The 25,547-nt window shown below is 36.8% G+C and overlaps 1 long non-coding RNA gene across 1 annotated transcript in view; it reads right to left on the bottom strand.

The window, feature by feature from the left end:
• LOC146995594 (uncharacterized) overlaps positions 1-24,934 on the bottom strand; it is a 31,155-nt gene extending 6,221 nt beyond the window's left edge. Inside the window, exons 1-2 of the long non-coding RNA XR_015043168.1 lie at positions 24,549-24,934; positions 13,375-13,601 (exon numbers count right to left, since the gene is read on the bottom strand). This is a non-coding gene — a long non-coding RNA (uncharacterized LOC146995594). The remainder of the gene's footprint in view (positions 1-13,374; positions 13,602-24,548) is intronic.
• Between the last annotated feature and the right edge of the window lie 613 nt (positions 24,935-25,547).

The following is a 25,547-nucleotide window of genomic DNA, read 5'->3' on the forward strand; positions in this document are numbered from 1 at the left end:
TAGTCTCGCCAAGATAAATTATTAAACCCTGATTACAAAAATTTTCGATATACAAAATTTAATAGAAAAAAGTAGAATTCTGTTATGTAAGCTTTATAAAAATACGCAGTACGATAAATAATATAAAAGTCTGTACTGGCATTTTCTAGGTACTATAAAGTACCTCAGACAGCAAATAATCTTTTTCTTATTTAAATAAGAAATGTGTTAGAATGGCTTATCACTCTTGTATTAAACATCAATAATTCACTTATGTTAAATAACAACATAGACATTAAAATAAAAAAAAAAAAAAAAAAAGGTTTCTTTTTCTTTTTTTAAATTATAGCAAGCTGTTTCTGACAATGCGCAGTGAAATGACGGTATCGTACTCCAATCAGATTCCCCAACTTGTTAAAATAAATCAGTTCAAGGAAAGATGCAATTCAGATAATGTCATTTGCGGCAAACTCGCTGAACAATGGTAGTTCCGTCTGAGTTTCGTTTCTCCTAGAAAGTTCTCCACGAAAGCATCCTCTCCCTTAGGCATATAGCCCTCGAGGCTTTGCCATAATGACATAAACCAAACCAAACTTATATCATAAATTTAAGTTATAGCTGGTATTCTTTAGCACTTATTGTTATTATCTGGACAGAACGCCTTGCATCAAAGCTACTAGGAAATGGCGCAATGAAGTAGTAAATGGGTGGTAGGTAGCACCTCTTTATCTACCGCCCTACCGATATAGTGGTTAGCGTCGCATACTGCCGTGCCGAAGGACCCGGGTTCGAATACCGGAGAAGGAATGGACGTTTGTAAATTACAGTGCCCGTGCGGCATGGGCGAGACGAAAGTCCTCTGGAGAGGTTGGGGAAGAGGGGTGGGAGACCCTCGGCCCCGCTCCTCTGGATGCTTTCCATCAAAAGTGGAGGCGGAACTAAGCTAAATCAAGGGAGCATTAGCAAACAACAACGAAGCTCTTTATCTTGCTCTAGCTTTTTTCTGACATTTTACTTCAAATAAATTTTTAAAACTTAAAGCGAAATTTTAAAACTATAATTTAAAATTTAAAAACTTGTCATCACTTTCTTGAATCAGATTAAAATGAAACTGTACTATAATAATGTATTTTTGTTAATTGTGTTTTATTCGGTTTGTTGTTTGGTACAACAATAATGTATTAATGTTGTTTAATAATAAAGGATTAATGTTGTTTAATAATAATGTATTAATGTTGTTCAGTGCAATAATAATGTAATTTTTCAAACTTAATATTTGTAGTTCTGTGCGAGACAAGTGTTTAAATTGATTTTTTAAGAAGCTAACAATGTAATTAATTACATAGGGTCTCTTCATAAAAAATCCCTCTACATCACTACATATAAAAACTATAATAAACTATAATAAAACTACATATAGATCCATTTGCATTGCTTTCATTCCACCTAAAACTACGTCGTATTATCTTTTCTGTCAGAAGTGTGTGTCTAGGCGAAACGAAAGGGAAAGAAAAACATAATCTGATCAGATAACTTAAAACGTAATAAAAATCCTAGAGTTATTATTGCATAAATTATTATTATTACATGAATAGAATTTATTCACGTGAATAAAATTTTCCGCTTAGTGAGCAGTCTTGTGGAGAACAAAACGTGAAATTGCAAGACAGAATATAAAGGCATTTCAAATATAGAAACATTACAAATATGCATAGACTCCCGTATGGTTTGCTGGCAAGGTAGAAAGGTGGAAACTCTCAGACCACCCTCAGAACTGGGGTGGAAATAGAAGTCCAACCTCTTTAAGGCTCTGGCAACCATTCTTCCATGAAATACACGGACAAGACAATACCAACACTACCCTTTTACCATTTCATATCGCTTACTGGACCAATATCGCATCAGGTAGACATTCTCATTCAAGAAAACACTGCTCTACTTACTTTTCTTTTTTCCATAATATATCTCGTACTTTCTTTGGTGCCTTAGTACGGATTTTTTCTTTGGTGCCTTATTTTGTACGGATTTGTCTAGAACATCTCCAACAGCTGTTTCACTTGCAGAATATTAACATTCCGTCTTTATTTTCTGACGACCCAGCTAGGCAGCATTTTCACTTGAAGCTTAGGCATACGTAGAATATGCTAGCGCTCACATATCGCTTTCATAAAACGTTGCCAAAACCTCAGCAGCAACTTTCTGGTCACTGCCCTGAAACAAAACTATTATGCATTGAACATATCCTGTCTTTCCTTCCTCACGACTCTATGCAAATAGATTTAAACGATAGAAGAGTCAACATCCAGTGTATCCGCATTGGTGTATTGTGTTGACATCAGAAACTGCCGTGGATAATCTGCATTGTTGCTCTGAACCCGAACCATCCCTCTGGGTAGTCTTCGTGAAAACTTACGTTGAAGTAGAAGACCAACCTCTTCGAGGCTCTAGCAACCATTCTTCTATGAAATTACATGAGCAAGACAACAATAACAACTATGCAAAGAACTGGTAGATAGCAAAGAACAAGATAAATGATTTCTAACTTTTTGTTTCCATGGAAACATCAGTTTTTGACAAAACTGGTTGCCTAGCTCATGCAAAAGTACCGTTTTCCAAATCAAACAAAACAGGAATGTTAATCCAAACTAAAGCAAAATGGATGCGATCAAAGCGTAAAATGCTCAGCACCACAAATTCTACTTCCACGTGGAAATGCTGTAGAAATATAGCATCATTAGCAAGTAAATATGGCATATTTCTTCTTCGCTGGTGTTTTTATTTAGATACTTATTTGCATAAAGAGTAGGAAAGGTAACCTAAAAGGAAGAAAATCGATTGTAAAGAACGGAACTAAAATTTCAACAAACAGACTAGAAGATTGAACGAAAGGAGAAACCCTCTTGCAGAATAACTAAATAAAATCAAGTCATTACTGCAAAAGAATTACTTTTCTAGAAATCCTAATTTAAGAAATTAACAGTAACAATTTCCCAGACGTTCTCATTATTTCGTTCGCCTCACACATATTTACTTCAATAGGAAGAAATAAAGACAAATAGCGTTAGTCTGGGATGAACCAACAAGAAGGAAGATAAAAATTGTTAAAATCATACGCCTTCGGAATATCAGCTGCAGTATAATGTTTAGCCCAAAGGGCTATTAATTTAGTTTTGGCATTTTGCATCGAAACCTTTAAATGTCCGATTCACTTTTCAAATTGTTGCCACTAGATTTTATCGCTCTGAGATACATTTAAAGAAATTAAATAATGAAGAATCTGCATAAAAGTATTGTTACGAAATGTCCAGGCGCGGTAAGATGGCTTCCCCGCAAAGCAGTTTTAGGTTTTCCATAAAATGGCAACGGAAGGCAGGGTTGCCACATTTGGCAAGAAATCGCCCATTTGGCGGTATACCATGGACGGTTGGAGAACCTTCTGGAACGAATTATTACCGGTTTAGCCCAGAATGTTCTCAAACACAAGCCGAAAGCTGTATAAACCCTGCTGGTCCGCAGTCAGTGTGTGTGTGTGCCTCGTCTAGCGGGCTGATAGTCAGTCATTGAGAGAGTGTCTCGAAGTCTCGCGCCGAGTTGGTCGTCGAGTGCATCAAGAGAGTCTTTTAGTGTATCGCGAGTTAGTGCATCGTCGAGTTTTGTCTTAGACTGTGCTGAGTCGAGAGCTATACTCTTGTGTATCGTCGAGTGCATTGCGAGTTGTAGCGTGGAGAGTCTAGAGAGTACGTGGAGTTCCGAGAACGACCGAACAGAGTCGAACCATTTGCCGAACGGTCAGAAAACGTTGAATACTGCTTGTGCGTTCTGAGTTCGAGACCAGGTAAACGAGCTGGCTGTATCATTGGTTTTGGTAGGTTTTTCAGGGCCTAAAGTGTGAATAAGGCAGTTCCCTTAAAAACTTCCACGAAGGCATCCCTTCTGTTAGACTTCGTATGCTTTACTATTTTCATAAAACTTAACCTAACCTTCTTGTTCCTTAATATCACACAAAATAAATTTTTATACTCAATAACATTAATTACGCGTCCGATTCACATACAGTGCGAAAATAAAGTCAGTCAAATTACTGGATCCGTTATAACCCATCGTCGTAGTTCTAGTATTAAATATACTTTCAAGAGCATTGCACCGCTAAAGCAGAAATTTATGCAGGTACAAATCTGCCAGACTCTAAGATTACTATTATCTAGTATTACATATTTTTATCTTAATTACGGTACTGACATTAAGATTACTACTCCGTTTTATCTTAATTAGAGTTTCGGTACATGAAACCTTTCAAATCATAAATTTCACTTTATCTCTTTGAATAGTGCTTACATGTTTCTATTATAATTCAATATCCTCATAGAATGAAGTTGTTTAACGGCTTCATTATGCAAGTTCTTAGAAAATCTCTACAAAAATGAATAGAAAAATTAACGTGTTACCAGCGTAATATATATGATTAAGAAGTTAATCTTCAAAATGGTAAACTTCCAACTGCCGTTTAATTATTTCGTACAGTAATTTTGAATAGTATCACAAGCCTCGAAGGTTACGTAGTGAATTAAAGTCATTTTTTACTATCCTATATTACGTAGCATATGTTTTAGTGTCAATTGAAATTACATGGGAAAAATCTACTGTAAAATAAAGAAAGCTATCCATTCCTGGAATATATCATGAATGCATCCAAATTATATGTAAAGCAGCAATACAACTAATTAACTACATAACACTCAAGAGGAGTGGCTAGGAGACATATCATGAGATTTTTAAAATTCATCTTTCTTTGAAAGAATTGTCTTGGTTTTAATGATGATTGAATGACTTGAACTTAAGTTATAAGGTATTTCTACCGCCTTCCTGGCGTGCCTTCCTGGTGTAATGGTTCTGCACACTGGGCCGGTATTCCAGAGGTCCGTGGTTCGATTCCCGGTGAAGGCGTTGGTAATTTTTCATCTTGCGGGCCTCCAAAAACAATCCTGGGTGGAAACAAACTACAGTGGCGCTCGAACTAAACGGTCGTGGATGATGAGTCTCCACCACACCAAGGATTTGGCGATTGGATCCCCCTAAAAACAAACAGTCGCCCTTTTAAAATGGGGAGTATATAAGGTATTTCTCCCACTTTCCTAGCGTGCCTTCGTGGTGTAGTGTTTCTGCACGCTGGACGGGTATTCCAGAGGTCCGTGGTTCGATTCCCAGCGAAGGCGTTGGTAATTTTTCAATTCTCCTGCTTCCAAAAATATACCTAATGTCTCTACAGTGGCGCCCGAACTAAAAGGGTGTTGGCTGATGATTCTCCTCACCCAGGATTTGGCGATTGGGTCCTCTAAAAACCCCAGTCACCCTTTAAAAAGGGGAGTATATAAGGTATTTCTCCCGCCTTCCTAGTGTGCCTTCGTGGTGTAGTGGTTCTGCACGTTGGACCGGTATTCCAGAGGTCCGTGGTTCGATTCCCGGCGAAGGCGTTGCTAATTTTTCATCTTGTCGGCCTCCAAAAACAATCCTAATGTCTCTACAAAGTTATTATGTGATAATGTTGAAATTTCGGAAATGATTACATGAGCGAGTGACTAGGATGCTTAATAATTAGAATGTCTAGTTTGAAATGTTCAACTACAATTACCGGTTACTATTTTGTCTGGGGCAACAGCAAATCTTGAATTGTTCTGCAATTTTCATAATTTATATTTCTTCATCCTGAGATATTTTAATTTGCATACAAAGTAATAAAATCTTACGTTTATGGATATGCTGACAAAAGGAGGCCTTTAAACATTAAACTGTATTGTTCTAAATCATTTTTTGGTTAAGTTCTTAAAAGCCAGAATTTGTATTTGAAAAAGATGTGGTACAGTGGATCATTTTCTTGTGGTTCAGTCTTCAAAAGTGTGTGTAAAAACGCATTTGTATTTGAAGCTCTGGTACTATTAAGTCATAGGGTACTTTTTTATAAAATCTTTCCTTGGGATTCTATAACATATCATAAAAAATGCCCAAAAAATGGTTTAAAACTTAGGAACACTAGTAATTACTAGTGTTCCAAGGAAATTCCTAATCCTAATTTCCTTCCTTTTTAATTATTCAATAATGGATGAAACTGAAGATAAAAAAATTTTAAACAAGCTACATACCATATAGCAATATTTTACTCCCCTTACATTCCTAAAAATCTTCGGAAATACGTCTAAATCTAAAAGAAATGATACGAATATTTAAAATAAAAGAGGCAGATGTAGGTGATAAAAATAATTTCAGTTCTCAAAAAAAAAAAAAAAAAATTATTTAATTTAGATCGTTTTGGAAAGCATTTGCAATATATCTCATTCTACGAGCGTTTCATGCTTGTTTATCTGTATTGAAAAGTATTGCACTAATAGAAACAAAATGCTTTCACAAATTACTCTCCTTTACACAAACGCACTACAGATATTTTCTGATATGGAAAAGCCATTATGGATGCGGATGTCAGAAGTAAAATGCATCTGCCCTTCTGAAACCTGAGTATTTTTATTCTCACAGGTGTCACAAATTCATCCATTCAAGAAAAAGGAAGGTAAGTTAAAACTTTTTTTTTTTTTTTTGCAAGAGAGTATTATATACAAGTCGATTTTATATGAAACTGTGAAAGATAAATAATGTGCGCGTAGAGTGATTGAAGATCAGAACCGTCAGAAACTGCTACACTTTTTATTTTAATAAAAATGCAAATATTCTAACTAATAAAAATATGATTTAAATTTTTACTCTGAGCTTGCATTCCTCTTTTATACTCAATACACGATTGTGCAATGTTAAGCCTGTAGAGTCATTAGGTTAATTGGAAGCATAAAAGATGAAAAATAGCAAACGCCTTCGCCGGGAATCGAACCACGGACCTCTGGAATACCGGCCCTGCGTGCAGAACCACTAGGCCACGAAGAACGCTAGGAAAGTGGGAGAAATACCTTATAAGCCTTATTAATGAAAGTTATTATATTAAACCTAAAGAGTCATTTAAACTGCCAAGTGAGAAATTAGGAGAGAACGGGTTAATGTTGCGCATGATACGCAAGTATTTTATTTCTAAACTTTATTTGGTGTCTATTAACTGATAATCTGAAAAATTAGAATAATCTGAAAGAGGCCTGTATACCATAAGAAGCGAGTTTTTTAGAAGACCCATACATTATTACTTTATGAAACAGTTCATTAACGTGTCATAAAAGTACAGTATATTTTCACTTTTTCTTAAGAATTAAATCCACTGCATTTGTTTGCCTTCAAATCAAATTACTGCCATTATTTAGGATAATATGGTCATAAGGTATTTCTCCCTTCTTTCTGCATGCCTTCGTGGTGTAACGGTAGCACACTCGACCCGTATTTCGAGACGTCAAGTTCGAGTCTCGACGAGGACATTGCTCATTTTTCGCGTTTCCTACTTCAAAAATCCTAATGATTCTACAGTAGTTCAATCGCTCAATCGCCAGACCCAATCGACCCAGGTGGTGACGAACACTAATTCGTCACCACCACGAACACTAATTCGTCACCACCACGAACATTAATTCGTCACCACCATGATTTGGCGATTCGGTTCCCTAAACCACAGTCGCTTTTTTAAAGAGGGGGTGTTTTCTTCCTCCTTTCTGCATGCCTTCGTGGTGTAACGGTAGCACACTCGACACATTTTCGAGAGGTCCTGGTCCTCATTGCACATTTTTCATACCTCCTGCTTAAAATAACTTAATGTATCTACATGGTGAACGTTGCAATTTCGTTACTTTTTAACACAATTTGTAAATACATGCAGCCTGAAAGCTTGAATATACAGGGTGTTTCAGAAAATCGGTTACAAACTTTCGGGAGCAATAGAGTACACTTGGACAATGGAAAATCACACAGCAATGCGTGATGGGAAACGCTTTTATGGCGCAGTAGTGACAACACAAAACACCAAAGAGTAAGGACAGGAACAGTGTGACAAAAACATATTTTATTATGTTTATGTCTAGTAAAGCATACGCCAACAAATAAGAATATAAACAGACAACGATCGTCATTAAAGAAGGTGTTCGAAATTACGACCCAGGCCTCACATCTCCGGCGCGTGGAGCATCTGTAGCATGCATGTAATATACATGAAGCATGTTTCCTGCATCACGGTCCGAGGTCGTGATTTCGAACACATTCTAGGATGACGATTGACGTTCGTATTTCTTGGTTTCTGCTGTACTAAGAATAATAAGTATATATCCTCGCCCTGTTCTAGTCCTTCCTTTCTTGGGGTTTGTGTCGTAACTACTACGTCAGGAAAGCGTTTCCGACCATGCATTTTTTTGTGTTTTTCCATCGCCTTGGTGTAATCTATCCCTCCTGAAAATTTGTAACCGACTTGCTGAAACGCCTTGCATATTCTAATATGTCCCATCATAGCTCACTTTTGCTTTTCAGCATCAACTTTCTTTTTCTTTTTTTTTCCACGTCCTTTGAATCGCTTCACCTAGTTATCGTTACACTCACAATAATCGCTAGAAACTTATTCTGAAGAAATTCTGTAACTTCCGCAGCTGTATACTTCCATTTTTTCTCAGCATACGGATTTTAATCCATCGACATTAGAAATGACTGCAATGAATCTCTCGTCAATGACAGACGTCAGAAAAGCGTTTCCGGCCATGCATTTTTATGTGTTTTTCCATCGCCATGGTGTATTCTATCCCTCCTGAAAATCTTTCTTTGCAATGCCGAGTATCAATTTGGTCCAGCTATACATCAAAATCAGGCTGTCCTGATCGATACAGAAATGATTGCAATGAATCTCTCGTCATTGACAGAGCCTTCTTTGCAATGGCCGAGTATCCATTTGGTCCAGCTCTGCATCAATATCAGTGACAGAGCCATCTTTGCAATGCCGAGTATCCATTTTGCATCAATATCAGGCTAACCTGATCGATATCGAAATGATTGCAATGAATCTCTCGTCATTGACAGAGCCTTTTTTGCAATGGCCGAGTATCCATTTGGTCCAGCTATGCCTCAATATCAGGCTGTCCTAATCAATATAATGCTTAGCGACGTATTCAAATCCCGGAGAAGGCTTGGATGATTGCATGTGCATAATCTCTGCGTAGGCATTTTAAATGCTAGTGAGTTGAATGTCCTTATGAGAGATTTGGCGGGAGGGGAAGATTCGTCTTAGGGTTTGTTCTCCATCAAAACTGTAACTGAATTTCCCCTATCTCATGAGGAAGTAATTCGGTTGCTCCCTGCAATGCACTCTGGTCAAAGTTCTCAGTGACGAAATGGCCAAATCACCCATATGGGCATTGGCCACTCCCGCCGAATGCATTTAACTCTAAGTGTCCAGTCATTTGGGATTACAACATATCAGTCTATCAATTTCATTCCAGGTTAGGTTAGGTTAGGTTAAGTTATTTAATTTCGGCAAAGCCTCGAGGGCTATCTGCCTAAGGGGAGGGATGCCTTCGTGGAGGACTTTCTAAGGAAAACTCAGAAATTCGAACCTCATACCGAACTACCAGTGTTCAGCTACTTTACCGCTCGGCCGCTGGTGGGCCAATTTCATTCCAAGTCTTGTTAATGAAATATACAATGTTAAGTCTGAAGAGTCATTTGAACTGCCAGATGAGAAACTTAGGGAAATAGGGTTTGCTTATGATATGCATGAGATTTACTTCTTAACTTTCTTTCTTATCTATGAATTGATAATTTGAAATATGGTACACATCTTCCTCAGATTCATACACGGTACAAACAAAATTCTGAATTTCTTATACTAGTATTTATTTGAGAATTTATGTAACTCGTGTACCATTAAAAGGGTGCTTAATGTTCTTTCTCGCAAAACGCATTATCAACAATTATCCGTGTGAAAGGCCAGCCTATATAAGGGGAAAAAAGTATTGTTACGAGTAGAAGTTACAATTATTATCGAATATTTTGTGACGTACTTTACCCCCACCTTTCCGCACGCCTTCGTGATGTAACCGTAGCACACTCGGCGCGTATTCGCGTCTCGGCGAGTACACTGCACATTTTTCATGTCATCTGCTTCAAAATAAGCTAATGACACTGCACCTTATTTAATGTGATATTTGAATACATTTGCGAAATGTAATGCTAATTATTTAGAAAGTGTAGCGATCTCACAGGACTATATTTCTTGAAAGGCGCGCCTCGGATGAAGACATAGGAGAACGGGTGGTGATGAGTCTCGAGAAGAGGAGAAAGCAGACAGGCGTCGCCAGATTACACTTACTACTTATTTAACCAAGATTTTTACTTTTACTTTTTATTTTTACTATTTCGTATCGTGTGTTTTAAAATCAAAGTTCGTGGTCAACACCAAGTGCTTACTCTCACTCACTAGCCCTAGTGAGCCACATGACTTCATTTTCTCCTTTTTCCTATTCATTTCATAATTATATCGCAAGTTTAGATGATTTTCAAGTGTTTCAAAAGACATAGGTCTCTTAAATTCACAGAGAGATGTTGCATTTACTATGTTCGAACTTATTTCCAAAAACTACAAAAAACTTCATTTCTCGAACTCCGACTCCCCGACCCATTGCCGGACACTGATCACGATTCTACTCTTCTAGGCTCATCCAGAAGCTTAGACTTTCATTTCGCCTCTCGCCGCCATTGATATAATCACCCATGATATGCCATGATATGCAATTTAGCAAAACTTATTTTATGCGTTCTCTCATTTATTGATCTCGCCTTCGGGCGCGGTGTACACCTCTTAAATTTTTAACTTTATGGCCTATGGTATAATGATAATATACTGATAAGAGCTCATAGTAGATAAAGCCAGCAGTAAAGATACAGTGGATGGACAAAAATATGGAAACACCTTGTGAAATGCATGTTTGAAAAGAAAGATTGATTTTAATGAAATATGTAGGTGGCGCTGGTATTTTTGACTACTGACGCCACCTATACAACTTCGTAAATGTGCTAAACAGTTCAGTTGTTGTCGGAGTACTGTTATGTGAGGTTGTCATTGCATTATGTCAGAGTTAACAGACTTCGAACGTGGGCAAATTGTTGGAACACGTATGGTAGGTGCTTCTGTAAGCAAGGTAGCCGAGGAGTTTAGTGTTTCAAGAGGTACTGTATCGAAGATTTATTCCGCATATTTGAAAAGCGGAAAAACATCATCTGCTAAATCACAGCGCGGACGAAAGTGTGTCCTGAGTGATCGTGACAGACGATCATTAAGGGCAATTGTGACGAAAAATAAGAAGACCACAGCTGCAAAAGTTACTGCTGAAATGAATGTTGTGTTACCGAACCCTGTGAGTACCAAAACAATTAGAAGGGAGCTTCATGAACAGGGAATTGCTGGCCGTGCTGCAATTGAGAAGCCACTCATTAGTGATGCTAATGCCCGTAACAGGAAAAGGTGGTGTTTAAGTCATAAAGCCTGGACTATAGAGCAGTGGAAGCGAGTAATATGGTCTGACGAGTCTTCTTTCACATTGTTTCCCACTTCTGGCCGAGTTTACTTCTGGAGAACGCCATCTCAAGCCTATAATACAGACTGCTTGTTGCCAAGAGTGAAACATGGCGGGGGTTCTGTTATGGTTTGGGCAGCCATATCGTGGTTCTCTGCTAGCCCCATGATAACTGTGTCAGGGCACATGACTGCCAAGACTTATGTGAACATTTTGGCCGATCAAGTTCATCCCATGGTACAAACTTTGTTCCCCGATGGTGATGGTGTCTTCCAAGACGACAAAGCCCCTGTTCACACAACTCACATTGTCCAGGACTGGTTTTCTGAGCACGAGGATGAGTTGTCCCATCTCCCCTGGCCACCACAGTCACCAGACCTGAATATTATCGAACCTTTGTGGTCTACATTGGAACGGAAAGTGCGTTCTCGTTATCCACCGCCAACATTATCTGAACTTGCCACCGTTTTGCAGGAAGAATGGTATAATATTCCCTTGGCAAACATACAGGAACTGTATTTATCCATTCCGAGAAGACTGCAAGCTGTTTTGGATGCCAACGGGTTTCCTACACCATATTAAGCAAAGAAACATGTTTTTTTAAAGGTGTTTCCATATTTTTGTCCAACCCCTGTATGATCCAAGATCCAAGATTACACTTACTCTGGATTTGATGCTGTGAGGTACGCGGTTAAACGATCTCGTAAGTTTCGATTTAGAAATGCTGAAATGTTTACCTACACGCTTAAGAAATTTGTATCAAATAAATTCTAACTTGAATATGAAAAAGTTGCTTCTTATTTTATAAAGCCTTCTGATATAGTATATTTAGTACTAGAAACCCACCAAAGAAAGTAATATTCGTTGATAATTCTCAATTTTTATCGATACACCTGATGCTCCCTACTCTGCAGCAAAGAAATGTATTTACGTATTAACGCAATTAACTTGGAGCAATCTGGCAATTTTTAGAGATGCAAAGATAAAAGTTACTTATCCGATGCAAGTTGAGTCTTTTCGTGATTTTTTTATGAAACTTTACAAACTATATCTATAATTTAAAAGTCTGCAAATTTTATCAACGTATCAAACGTAAACAGGTACTTTTCCGTTTCGCCGGCGCAAATCTCGCCAAGCAGACTTTATTGGCGACAGCATACAGTATACACATAAAAAATGTTAACAAATGTTAGTTCTAAGAATTTTTAATTTTGAAGGCATAAATATTTTAATATCGTTTAAAATTTTGTAAAAAGCCAATAACTAAACACAATAAATTTGTAAAATAACATTAGTTTAAGAATTTACTATAGTTTTCATAGTTCAACAACCTGATTCGCCCGTTCGTACCCGTCGTGACCCCAAGTTATCTTATCTCACATAAACTACGCTACAAAAATCTAATTCTCTCAGTAATTATCTACATTAATTTCCAGTTAAATCTTAATTTGGAGTACAAGTTGAAATGCAAGAATTACTTCAATTCGTACGAATAGCTTATGTAAAACTGCAGTGCTTTATTTCACTAGCGCATTCTCATTAGAATGGATAAATTTAACCCTTTACTTTCCCTTTTCTATATTTTCGCTTTCGGGTGAGCGGTGTGATGACATCTTAATTGACTTAATGACCACGAATGGTCTTATGGCATAAAATTGAACTATCTGGTAAAAATTCTATGTAATTGTATGCCAGTATTGAAAGAAACAATCAATCTGATAAGAAACGGCTGCGACTTGTTTTGAAAATGAGGTGTAAAAGGTTACCAGCGAGGATATTCCGTTTGGCATCAGTTGTACCATTGTTGGCGACTTTATTGCCTGCGCCGGCAAAACGGAAAAGTACCCGAAAACACACACATTTTAGTTATTACATAAGAATTATTTGATGCAAAAGAAAAAACAGTAAGTAAGTAAACACTTACGTTCTTCGTGAAATCGTTCTGCAATATTTTGCTCTGTTCCTTTCCCCGTGTACAAAGAGTTCTGTTTTCACTTAAAAAAAATCTGAGAATTGCACAAACTCCGCATCGTGCACATCTTCGGCATTGCTAACAGGATTCTTATCAAATGCATCTTCTTGTTTCCTTTAGGAATTTCGCAGCAAAATTCTGTATTCCTGCTCGCTGTTTCTTTCATTGTTGACGAACTCCTAAAATGACAATTTTAACATTAAATTTAAGGCACAAAATACCCCGAGTTTCGATAAAAATCTTTAGAATTTGGAACATAGCAAAAAGAACGCATACAAAAATAGCGACGCTATTTGACTAAAAAGATTGTTATGGATATGGCTGCCTGAAGACTTTATGCGCATGGTTGCCAGAATTCAAACATTCCGATAATTTTGCTATTTCTACTAAAGTATTTGCTATAATACGTAGGAACCCAAGCACATCATTACGTTTAACAAACTTTAGTTCTTATTTATGCTTTATTCATTGTTTTACTTCCTGAAATACGTTATAAAAACGCAACTGAGTTTAAAATAATCGTTTGAAAAATTGTGCTATACTCTTACAGCGGTAATATTGTATTCGTCACTATTATCATGCATGTATCTGGATTCAAATGGGGTTCGATTCCAGGAAAACGGGCTAGCTGAGTTTGAGTTTTTATGGTTTTCTCCAGGTGTAACCTGTATAAGAGCCATTTTACAGTAGAAAATCCTCCACGAAGGCATTCCTTTCCTTAGGCAGATAACCCTATCATGCCTTGTCATAATCTCAATATACCATCAAACGAATTCGAAAACTATTTTCTTTCCGAGATTACAATAAAACAGTTGTTACGTTAACAAAAAGTAGAAATTCAATGAAATTAATTTACGCAATTCATTTGCCAATATTGAAAATATTACTTTCTTGCTTGAAATCACAGCATTTTTTAATCAGTTTCATTAAAAGCAGTTTTCTGTAATTTTCAAAAGTAATCATTTTAAAATTATTTTTTAATTAAGGTTAAGAATGCAATTTAAGACATTTAATAAATACAGATCATAACAGTAACTACCATACAGATGATCGATTTCTTTCTTCTTTTGATCGATTTCTTTCTATCGAAAATCGACTGCTCTTTTCCGGGAATCACTCATCTTGCTGGATTGATGTGGTAATCATTCTAACACAAGGACACACTTGAGAGAAATGCCGCAGTTCCTTACAGGTAATCATATCTAATTTGTAGTCAACTGAAGCTCGTGAATCAATAAAACAGAATATACAAGGTGTTTCCGAATTCGACCGACAGATTCAGTGGGGGGATAATACGTATCAAGGCATGAAAAATTGTCGTAGATATTAGTCAGTTTATACATATATACGTTTAGTGGGAGCAAACCAAGTTTAGCGGGAAGAATCGCAAAAATAGGTGTGAAGCTGAATGAACAAAAAAGGTTCAATATTCAGTATTATGTACACTTATTTTACGTAAAGCAGGATTAGAATGCTTAGCAGGTCACCGTCAGAAAGAAGACGAGCTTTATAGGAATTGTTCGGAGTTGCGCCTGCGAAGGTCAGTATATAAGGTATTTCTCCCACTTTCCTAGCGTCCTTCGTGGTGTAGTGGTTCTGCACGCTGGGCCGGTATTTCAGAGGTCCGTGGTTCGATTCCCAGCGAAGGCATTTGCTATTTTTCATCTTGTCTGCTTTCAAAAAAATACCTAATGTCTCTACAAGTGCAAAACAGACACCGACGAACAAAGGATTGCCGGACACGTTGAAAGACTGCATTCTGAGTCTTTCCTCTCTATTCATTTTAAAGTTTCTCAGTTTTTATCTGGTTACCGTAAATTTGAAAGTAATGGTAACTTTGTTTGTTCTTAGATTAAAACGAAACAAAACAATTTATGTGAATGTTCAAAAAAAGTGCCTCAGGATGTGGAACATTTGATTTTCTCATGCTCTACGCTTGATGGCCCTAGATTATGCTTGCAGAACGATTTGAAAATGTTCGGTGTGGTGTAGTGGTGTATTTAATTATGGCAAAGCACACTAGGGCTACCTGCCTAAGGGGAGGAATGCCTTCGTGGAGGACTTTCTAAGGGAAACTGGTTCGTATACATGTTACACATGGGGATAACCACGAAAACACCCATGCAGCCAGCCCGTTCGCGGGATTCGAACCTCGGATCGAACTACCAGTGTTCAGCGACTTTACCGCTCGGCCGCTGGTAGGGAAAATGTTCGGAGTGACTTGGCCAGTGAACTTATCTGTTTCCGTGAAGTCCAAACTCCTATTCTCTGTTTTTGTTCGTTTTATTTATGCACGTAACTTTTAATGTCCTAGTTAACTTACTTCTGTAAGCCTCGTGTTGTACATATGGGGTGCACGGGGAGTCTGTATGTTTTCAAATAAAAAAAAAAAACGTATCAGCAATATCTGCTGAAGCAAGGATGATCCCCGCGTTCTTAGATCCTCTGTCGTATCCACAGGTGTCTGATAAACAACCGATTACAGGTGTCCTAGAAGAAGAAATTCAAGAGAATGAGATCCGTGCCACTTGGAATCGGTTGATTATCAGACGCCTGTAGATACACTTGAGGATCTGAAAGCACGAGACGTAGTTGCTTACACTGGAATATAGTGGAATTGTTAATTAAAATAAATAAATACGCTGGATTTCATAACTTGAATTTAATAAATACATTGGAATTCTTTATTAAAATGTAAAAGACACCGGGTACATCGCCAAGTCCAGTGCAATGACCTTCGCAGACGCACCTTCGAACCATTCCCATACACCTATCTCATCTTCTGCTTTCTGACTTTGATGCACTATAACGTTGCTTTACATCAAATAAATGTTTTTATACTTATTAGTGGTCAGTTTTGTTCCATTGGAGGTCACATCTTTCATAACTATTCTTGAGATCTTCTCCCACTAAATGTGGTTCGAGGCAACATGTTCTATGGTTATTTTCATACACTTGCTGCCTACTGTTATCCCCCTGAATATTTCGGTCGAATTCGGAAACACACTGTATATATAAAGTATCAACAATATAAAGAAAACTATCCCCTAGGAAATTCGAAGTGAAATTTAGAAAGCAAATCTGCACTAATTCGGAATTCAAACAACAAAAATCAGCGTTATATTTTCAAAATTTTCACAGGACTGTTTTCGATAGTTTTACCGAACCACCATCCTCAGTTGCAAAACCGCAAATGAACAAGATAAGAAATAATGATTAGATAAGATAAAAAAATCTGGACAAGAATAAGCAAGTGGCGCCATCTGTTGGTGAAACCAGAACTAAAACATAATTTCTTTAAAGGCCGAAGGCAAAGATGGATTGGAATTAGGATCGTTAACTAGAACAGAAAGATTTTTTTTGAATGTGAAATTCCTCTAGAAAATCCAGTTCTCCAATGGAAGATGTTTTTTGAATAATTTTGGCAGCAGAAAAATTGAAAGTGTGATTTTCGAACCAACAATGTTGGGCAACAGAAGACTTCTGTGTTTCCTTTTTCTAACATATGCCTCATGTTCCTTGACGCGAAATTTTAAGGCTCTCTTAGTTTGGCCAATGTAAATTAAACCACACTGGCAAGGAATCCTATAAATACCCCAGGAATTCATATCCGGAATGGGGTCCTTGAGTATGTAACTCGGAATTTTATTGATGGGAGAATAATCCCTACGTATCTATCTAATCATTATTTCCTATCTTGTTCATTTGCGGTTTTGCAGCTGAGGATGGCGGTTCGGTAAAACCATCGAAACTAGTCCTGTGAAAATTTTGAAAATATAACGCTGATTTTTGTTGTTTGACTTCTGAATTAGGATTTGTTCGGCGTGTTATTGTGTCTTAAATCTGCACTATTGTGGTAATAAATGATTGGCCATTTAGAAAAGCAAATGTGCATTACTGCGGCAATAATTACGAATACACTGGAATTGCTAATTAAAATGTAAAAGAAAAGAATAAAATAAGAAATTTATTGCTGATTGCATAGAAGAAACCCTACTTATCAAAGAGAATCGGAACCTCTCCATACAACCCTGAATCAAGGAAAGAGCAATTCGTCATATCTGAACAAATCCCTTTTCAATTTTATATTTCTATTAAATTTTAGAATATCCGTTTTACATCCTATCCATTCAGATATGCGAGAAAACTCATCGACGCACGGAGACCCTATTAATTAAAAATAAATTAAAAATAAACTTAAAAAATTGAATAGAGATCTAAAACTGAAAAGGGTATTTATTGTTCATACATGCGAGTTGATGAACCGTGCTTTCGTTGAGTTATTCAACGGTTATCTGGAGAGTTTCCAATTCCCATTGATACGCAGGGAACTTTCTATGGAATCAGCAATAATTATCAAATTTCATTCGTCTCTTTTATATTTTCGTTGGCAATTCCAGTGCACTTATTTACAAATTCCAATTATTTATTCCAACAAAAGTGCACATTTGCTTTCTAAATTTCACTTTCCTAGCAGATAATTTCCTTTATATTCTGCATTGGTTTATTAAACTAAATATTATCTTTCCAGCAATAGCGTAGGATTTTAATTTTTACCTCTATTGAATAAATTTTTAAAATTCACTAATTGTAAAGTTTTTCTGGGCCCAAAGAGGCAATTTGCCCAGAAAGGCTATTAGTTTCGTTTTGGCATTTTACAATGGTTCGCTGTAAACGGCGTTTCACTTTTCAAATGGTTGCCACCAAATATTATCGGCCTGTATTATATTCAAAGAAATTAAATAATGAAGAATCTGCATAAATGTATGCACGTTTCTCGCATTCTGATAAAAGAACGGTACCTAGAGCCATCAAAATTTGAATATGAATAGTACAGTGACTACCAATAAGTATTTGGACACCTATGCAAATGACGATATCTCCGATCCTAAGGTACGTCACGGACTCCGCCGGTATATATCGTGTAGGAAACAGCATCGGCTTTAGTCGCATGCAAAATGTTTCGCAATTCGGAGATCTCTGATTTAGAGAAAGGTATAATTATCGGGTATCACAAATGTGGCCGATCCTTAAGGGACATATCTAGCGATCTGAAGTACCCAAAATCGACAGTGGCCTATGTGATTAAGAAGTGGAAGGTGAGCGGTGATTGTCGGAATGTGCCCCGAGTCGGCAGACCAACGAAACTGGGAGATAGGGACCGACGAGTGCTGTCCAGAGAAATTCGGAAGAACCGCACCCAACCGATAGCCCTCATCCGCGAGGAGTTTCAACAGGCATCCGGGAGTATTGTTTCAATGAATACCATCCGTAAGGAAGCACATCTGCTTGGTTTTCATGGTCGTGCTGCTGCCCATAAGCCTTTGATCACAAAGTCCAACCGTGCAGCTCTGTTAATGTGGTGCAAAGCACATCGAAATTGGACCCTAGATCAGTGGAAACGGGTTCTTTGGAGTGACGAATCAAGGTTCACCCTTTACCGTTCGGATGGCAGGGTCTGGGTCTGGCGTCTATCTGGAGAACGTCTCCTGCCAGAATGCATTGTGCCAACATTCAAGTTCGGCGAAGGTGGAATTATGGTCTTGGGTGTTTCTCCTGGTATGGGCTGGGACCCTCGGTCCCCATTCATGGTAAGCTCAACTCCGATGCCTACTGCACTATTTTGGATGACAATGTGCTTCATCCGTTGTGGCAGTTTTACGGGTTGGACCCCTGTTACTTTCAGGACGACAATGCCAGTTGTCATGTTTCGACGTTAACCAAGGCTTGGTATGGTGTCAATGGAGTTCATCGAATGAACTGGCCTGCCCAGAGTCCAGACCTGAACCCTATCGAGAACCTCTGGGACGAGTTGCATCGCCGAATTCAGGGGTGCACTACCAGTGCGAAATCGGTGAAGGAACTTCTATGTCTTCTGCAAGCCGAGTGGAAGAAAATATCATTAGATGTCATACAAAGACTTGTGGAAAGTATGCCCCGGAGGGTCCACGGTGTAATTACCTCTCGTGGAGGCTCTACCAACTATTGTTTTTGAATAAAGTTAGTTTTTCTTTTCTATCACAGGTGTCCAAATACTTGTTGGTAGTCAATGTAGAATATGGGCATGTAGAAGACCGAATTTGAATTTAAAATTTGTTTTGTTATCAATTTTCATGTTTTGGAACACTTAACGAATATTTTATTAACAAATTAAACGATTTGAAAGCGAGCAATGGCAACACTGTACGGGAAAAAAAATTATCTACAGCGCGCCAGACTGTGTATCGTAAATTCTAAAGGTATGCTGTTTTTAAATTATTTTGTGACATTACTGTTGAATTAAATTTTGTGGTTTAAGTGCGAAGTGTGTGATTATGGAAAAGACTTGAGGGCTATCTGCCTAAGAGGAGGGATGCCTTCGTGGAGGACTTTCTAAGGGAAACTGGCTTGTATGTACGTTACACATGGGGAAAACCACGAAAACGCCCATGCAGCCAGCACGTTCGCGGGATTCGAATCTCGGACCGAATTACCAGTGTTCAGCGACTTTACCGCTCGGCCGCTGGTGGGCGTTTAAGTGCGAAGAACATGATATTTAATAAATAAAAGTAGCGCACAAAAAACGTTAAGAAAGCCCACGGGTGTAATATAAAATCTGAAAACTTCCAGATTTTTATTTTAGCTTTCTTGTTTTTCTTTCCTATATATGTTTCTGTATTTCCCTAATATTAACATTTAATTATTTTTCTAGTTTTAAATTAGGAAATTTAAGCGATAGATACAACATTGGCCATATAACAAACAATTAAAACTTAAAATAACATAGTCGAATATAACCTTACAAATCTCCTTATCCTACAGGTGTCTTCCCTTACATGACAAATGCTGTAATTAGTGAATACACTATGCGACTTAATGTGCAAAGACTGTCCTAGAATTTATATCTAGAATTCGCTCCTCAGTTTGTCATTATCTGATAACATTTCTCGGAATTCGAATGCTGGCATTACTAGACTATTAAATTAACAACCCGGTAAGAAAACTGAGACTTTTTCGCTTACCTAACATGCTGCATTTTTGACTAAATTTATTAGTAGAAACAAATTTCCAAAGCCAATTTCACATTTCATACGTGACTATTTCTGTTTAAAACCCTTGCTTTCAGAATTCCTGTTATTCCTAAACTAATGTAGTCTATCGTCCGATAATGAACATGACGAAGCTTATTTTCCACCAGTTTACTTTCTGTCACGAGATGAAAGCTAACGTGGAAGATATTTCTGAACATTTAAATTGCAGCTTTTCTTAAGTACAGATAAGTTAAATTCTCATATTTAACAACGCACCGAATTAACTGTCTAAAATTATCTTCACGAAACTATGGCAATACACACTTGCGTAAAATATGTATCTTGTGTGTACTGTAGTGGCCCAGTTATTGGATGAGAAATAATTATTTTTTATTTCATATATTTATTCATGTGTTTAATTACTTTATAAAATTAACTTTAATATTTTGTTAATATTCATATTTATATTTCTTTTATGCTGAATGGCAATAAGTAGTTCATATTTATATTTAAATTTATTTATGCTGAATGGCAACTAGTTCTAGTTCTGATTCATGATTGCTAGGTTTTGGTTTAAAAACGTTGCTCGTAGCGTCGCATTTCGATAGCTGGAAAATAAAATGCAATAACTTAGCTATTTGTTTATAATTATCGCTGTTCCTAGTCATAAATTAATTTTAAACATTAGTAGCCAAGGCTACATCGTGGTGACCCTGATTAATTTTCGAAATGTCAACAAATGACTCTTCTGAAACTGCTATGAAAGATACGATGCAGTCACCGGAGCTTCATAAGGTGAGTATAAAAATACATCCTTCTTGGACTGATAAACCGGAAATAGGGTTTTTTCAAGTTGAAGCTCAGTTCAAAATTAGTAATATCGTTTCAGAAGAAACGAAATTTAATTATTTAGTTTCACAGCTTGAACCTAAGTTCGTCGAAAATATTTGGGACATTGTAACGAACGATAGTGCCACAAAATATTCGGATGCTAAAATTAGGTTATTACTTTTATTCAAAGAAAGTGAAAATGTACGGATTAAACGTTTGATTACTGGTATCGAACTTGGAGACATGAAACCAAGCCAACTTTTGCAGAAGTTGAGATCAGTTGCTACTACAGATGTGTCTGAAAATCTAATCAAAACTTTATGGCTGGAGAAGCTACCTGAATAAAAAATATATTATTAGTCAGTGATGAAGATGTAACCAAGTTAGCGTCTATGGCAGATAAAATTAGTGATATGAATCGGAAACCAGAAGTATTTAGTACTAATGCTCCTTCCGTTCCCGCAAATGATTTGTTGCAAAGAATTACCTTTCTTGAACAAAAAATTGATCAAATAACCATTCGCTCACGACGCAGGGACTCGGATTTACGTAATTCACGTTCACGATCTCGAAGCCGATCTCGTAAACGATATGACCCTACTGGCAAATTTTGTTTCTGTCACTTTCGATTTGGAGCAAAATGTATTCCAGAGAAATGCCAGCCTCCGTGTGCTTGGGTAAAAAACGATTCCAAAAACCAGGAAAACTCGAATCTGCAGTAGGTTCAGCGGCAAACGCTGCTGCAGAAAATATGAAGGATTGTCGCAAATTTCGTTTATTCGTTCGTGACCGAAGATCAAATTTGCACTTTCTTATTGACAGCGGAGCTGACGTAAGCATAATTCCTGCTACTTCACAGAATAAATGTAAAACTGAATACAAACTGTATGCAGCTAATGGCACAGATATTTCCACTTATGGCATAAAAACGCTAACTCTTGATTTGGGATTACGTCGTGATTTTCAGTTTCCATTCATAATTGCTGATGTCACAAAAGGTATTTTAGGAGCTGACTTTCTTCACAAATATAAATTGCTTATCGATATAAATAAGAAAAAATTAATTGATGGCGTAACACAGCTTTGCGTCCAGTGTGATGCCGCTGCTATTTCCAGTGATTACTCAGTAATAACATTAAATAAATCCATAAAAATTTTCGATTTACTGTCGAAATATCCCGAAATTTCTAAACCTAACCTTTTTCCTACACAAATTAAACATGGTGTTACACATTTTATTACGACAGGTGGTCAACCCGTTTATTCAAAGGCACGACAGCTCGATCCAAAACGCTTAGCTATAGCTAAAGAGGAATTTAAATTTATGCTTGACAATGGAATAATTCGTCCATCAAACTCCCAGTGGTCAAGCCCCTTGCACCTTGTTACGAAAAAGGATGGTTCATACCGTCCTTGCGGAGACTACCGACGATTGAATGCGCAGACGATACCTGATCGATACCCAATTCCTCGCATTGAAGATTTTCATCATATTTTAAGAGGTACAAATATTTTTTCTAAAATTGATTTATTCAAAGCTTATTTTCAAATTCCCATTGCAGAAGAAGACAAATGTAAGTAGTGTAGTGGCCCAGTTATTGCATGAGAAATAATTATTTTTTATTTCATATATTTATTCATGTGTTTAATTACTTTATAAAATTAACTTTAATATTTTGTTAATATTCATATTTATATTTCTTTTATGCTGAATGGCAATAAGTAGTTCATATTCATATTTAAATTTATTTATGCTGAATGGCAACTAGTTCTAGTTCTGATTCATGATTGCTAGGTTTTGGTTTAAAAACGTTGCTCGTAGCGTCGCATTTCGATAGCTGGAAAATAAAATGCAATAACTCAGCTATTTGTTTATAATTCATGCTGTTCCTAGACATAAATTAATTTTAAACATTAGTAGCCAAGGTTACAATACTACACTTTTATTGTTCATTTTTCCCCTTATATGTGTAAATATAGGGGCGACTTTGCGTCGAATCACTCTGAATATCCGTTTCTTTTTTCCAAACTGTTGCCATCAAATATACTTGTATTATATTTGAAGAAATTAAATAATGAATAATCTGCATCAATGTATGTATGTTTCTCGCATTGTGATAAAACAACGGTAGCTAGATCCATCCAATTTTGAATGACGTAATTCTACTGCAAATATGGGTATCGGGAAGCCAAAATTTGAAGTTTGGAATGTGTTTTATTTTCTTCATATTTTGTGAAACTTTAACGAATTTTTGATTACCAAACTCAAGGACTTCAAAGCGATCAATAGCAACGTTGTACAGAAAAAAAAAAAATAAATAATTTATCTCCAGCGCATGAGACTGCATATCGGAAATTCCAAAGATATGCTCAATTTAAAATTATTCTGTGATATTTCTCTTGAACTGAACTTTAAGTGCGAAGAACATGCTATTTAATAAATAAAGGTAATACACAACACACAAAATGTTAACAAAACGCCCCTTCGGACATAATTCAATGAACACATCAGAGACCAAATAAACACATCAGAGAAATTTTCTTCTAGGTGTTCAATAAATCATATTTTATTTACGACTAGCTTTTTCTTCCCGAGGGAAGTAAAGGCTAACTGCATATAATGAAGAAACTTTGCCTACCATCTAAATGCTACTGTATACATAAAACGGAAATGAAACTATTTGACATCAAATGATTTTTCCATGGAGTTCGAAACTGCGCAGTGTTGCTTTTTAAAAGGGGCACTCAATTCTGAGTTATTTACCACTGAGCTTCAAAGGTATCGTTTATAAAACATGTAACTAGTTGCTGTGAAACTATTACAGATATTGTTATTAGATGCTTATTATTTTATGAACATAAATGATATAGTTCGCAGATTTCATCTGGTACGTTCACTAACCTTCCATGAGGAGCTATGCAAAATTAAATTGTATTTTAATATTTAACAGCCATAAATAATGTTTAAAACATTTGATTAAATTTGTAGATCGCTAAAATCTGTGCGATTTGTAAAATCGCTAAAATCTGTGCAACCGTCTACCAAAGTAGCACCGGCAGGGGTGTAGCTAGAGGGGGGCATCTGTCCCCGGGCGCAGAATCCAAGGGGCGCCGAACTGATGTTACGACATTTTAGAATTAAATGTTTTCCATCCTTGGCAAGCAGTAGGGGGGCGAAATCTTCAGTTGTCCCTGGGCGCTGAAAACCCTAGCTACGACTCTGAGCACCGGAGCTTTCAATAAATGTAGATATTTTTTTAATTATATGGGGAGAATATATCTTACCTTGACGTCTGTGAACACACTTCATAATATGGCTGAAGAATTTAGTGTCTTGAGGAATACGTAAACTAGTCCAGCTGACATTAAACATTTAATGAAAATTATTGACGACTTTTACAGACTATGAAAATGGACAACAGGAGCACGAATATTTACAGAAAAGTTGTCACAATAAAAAAAATAAAAAACAAAATTTCTTGCGTCTTTAGAACGTGGTAAACATCTTTTAACATCTTGCACCTCTTTTGTTGTCATGGCGGCCTCGTATGCGTATTATTTACAAAAGCAATTCTATCAGAAAGCTGGTAGCGCCATCTGTCGGTCGTGAAAGATGACATCTCACAAATGCGTATCTAATATGTACTTTACGAAATAGAAGTTTGCTAAAATAAGATGCAGAGTTTTATGAAGACACTCTGCGTGTTTTGTCTCAAAGCTAGAAATGGAAAGACACTGAAAAATAAATTTTAGCCTTTCATACTTAACTATTCTGCAGATTAAAGTATTTATTATGTTTTATACCATTAAAAAATAAAAATTCTGTATCTTTACATGTAAAGTTAGAGGAGATATTTATGACCATACACACACAGACCTTTTTTTTTGTTTTGTTTGTTTCCGGCATTTTACTGAAGTTGACCATGATATTTGAGAACGAATTTAAAGAACAGCTACCAAACAGAAATCGTTCGGTTTTGGAATTAATGATTTCTGTTCTGCTTTTAAGGCATGACTAATTCATTAATCTAAAGTATTCGAAATGCTACTTGCATTAGACGCAAGCTAGTGAAGAACTTTCTAAAGAAACTGGTTAGTACTGGTTAGCAAGTGAAACCAACGACGATCCTATGCAGCAAGCCCCTTTCGTCGTCGTAAATCGACGTCAGAACAAACTAATACACTGAAGTGTTATAACACAGATCGATATGAGGTTGTTCAGAGTATACAATGCGTATGTACACTGAAGCAAAAAATAAATAAATAAATAAAAAATAAAATGGG

Source organism: Stegodyphus dumicola, chromosome 9 (assembly GCF_044657685.1).
Source record: "Stegodyphus dumicola isolate Sdum_Otavi_A_Nest chromosome 9, ASM4465768v1".
Classification (NCBI taxonomy): Eukaryota; Metazoa; Arthropoda; class Arachnida; order Araneae; family Eresidae; genus Stegodyphus; species Stegodyphus dumicola.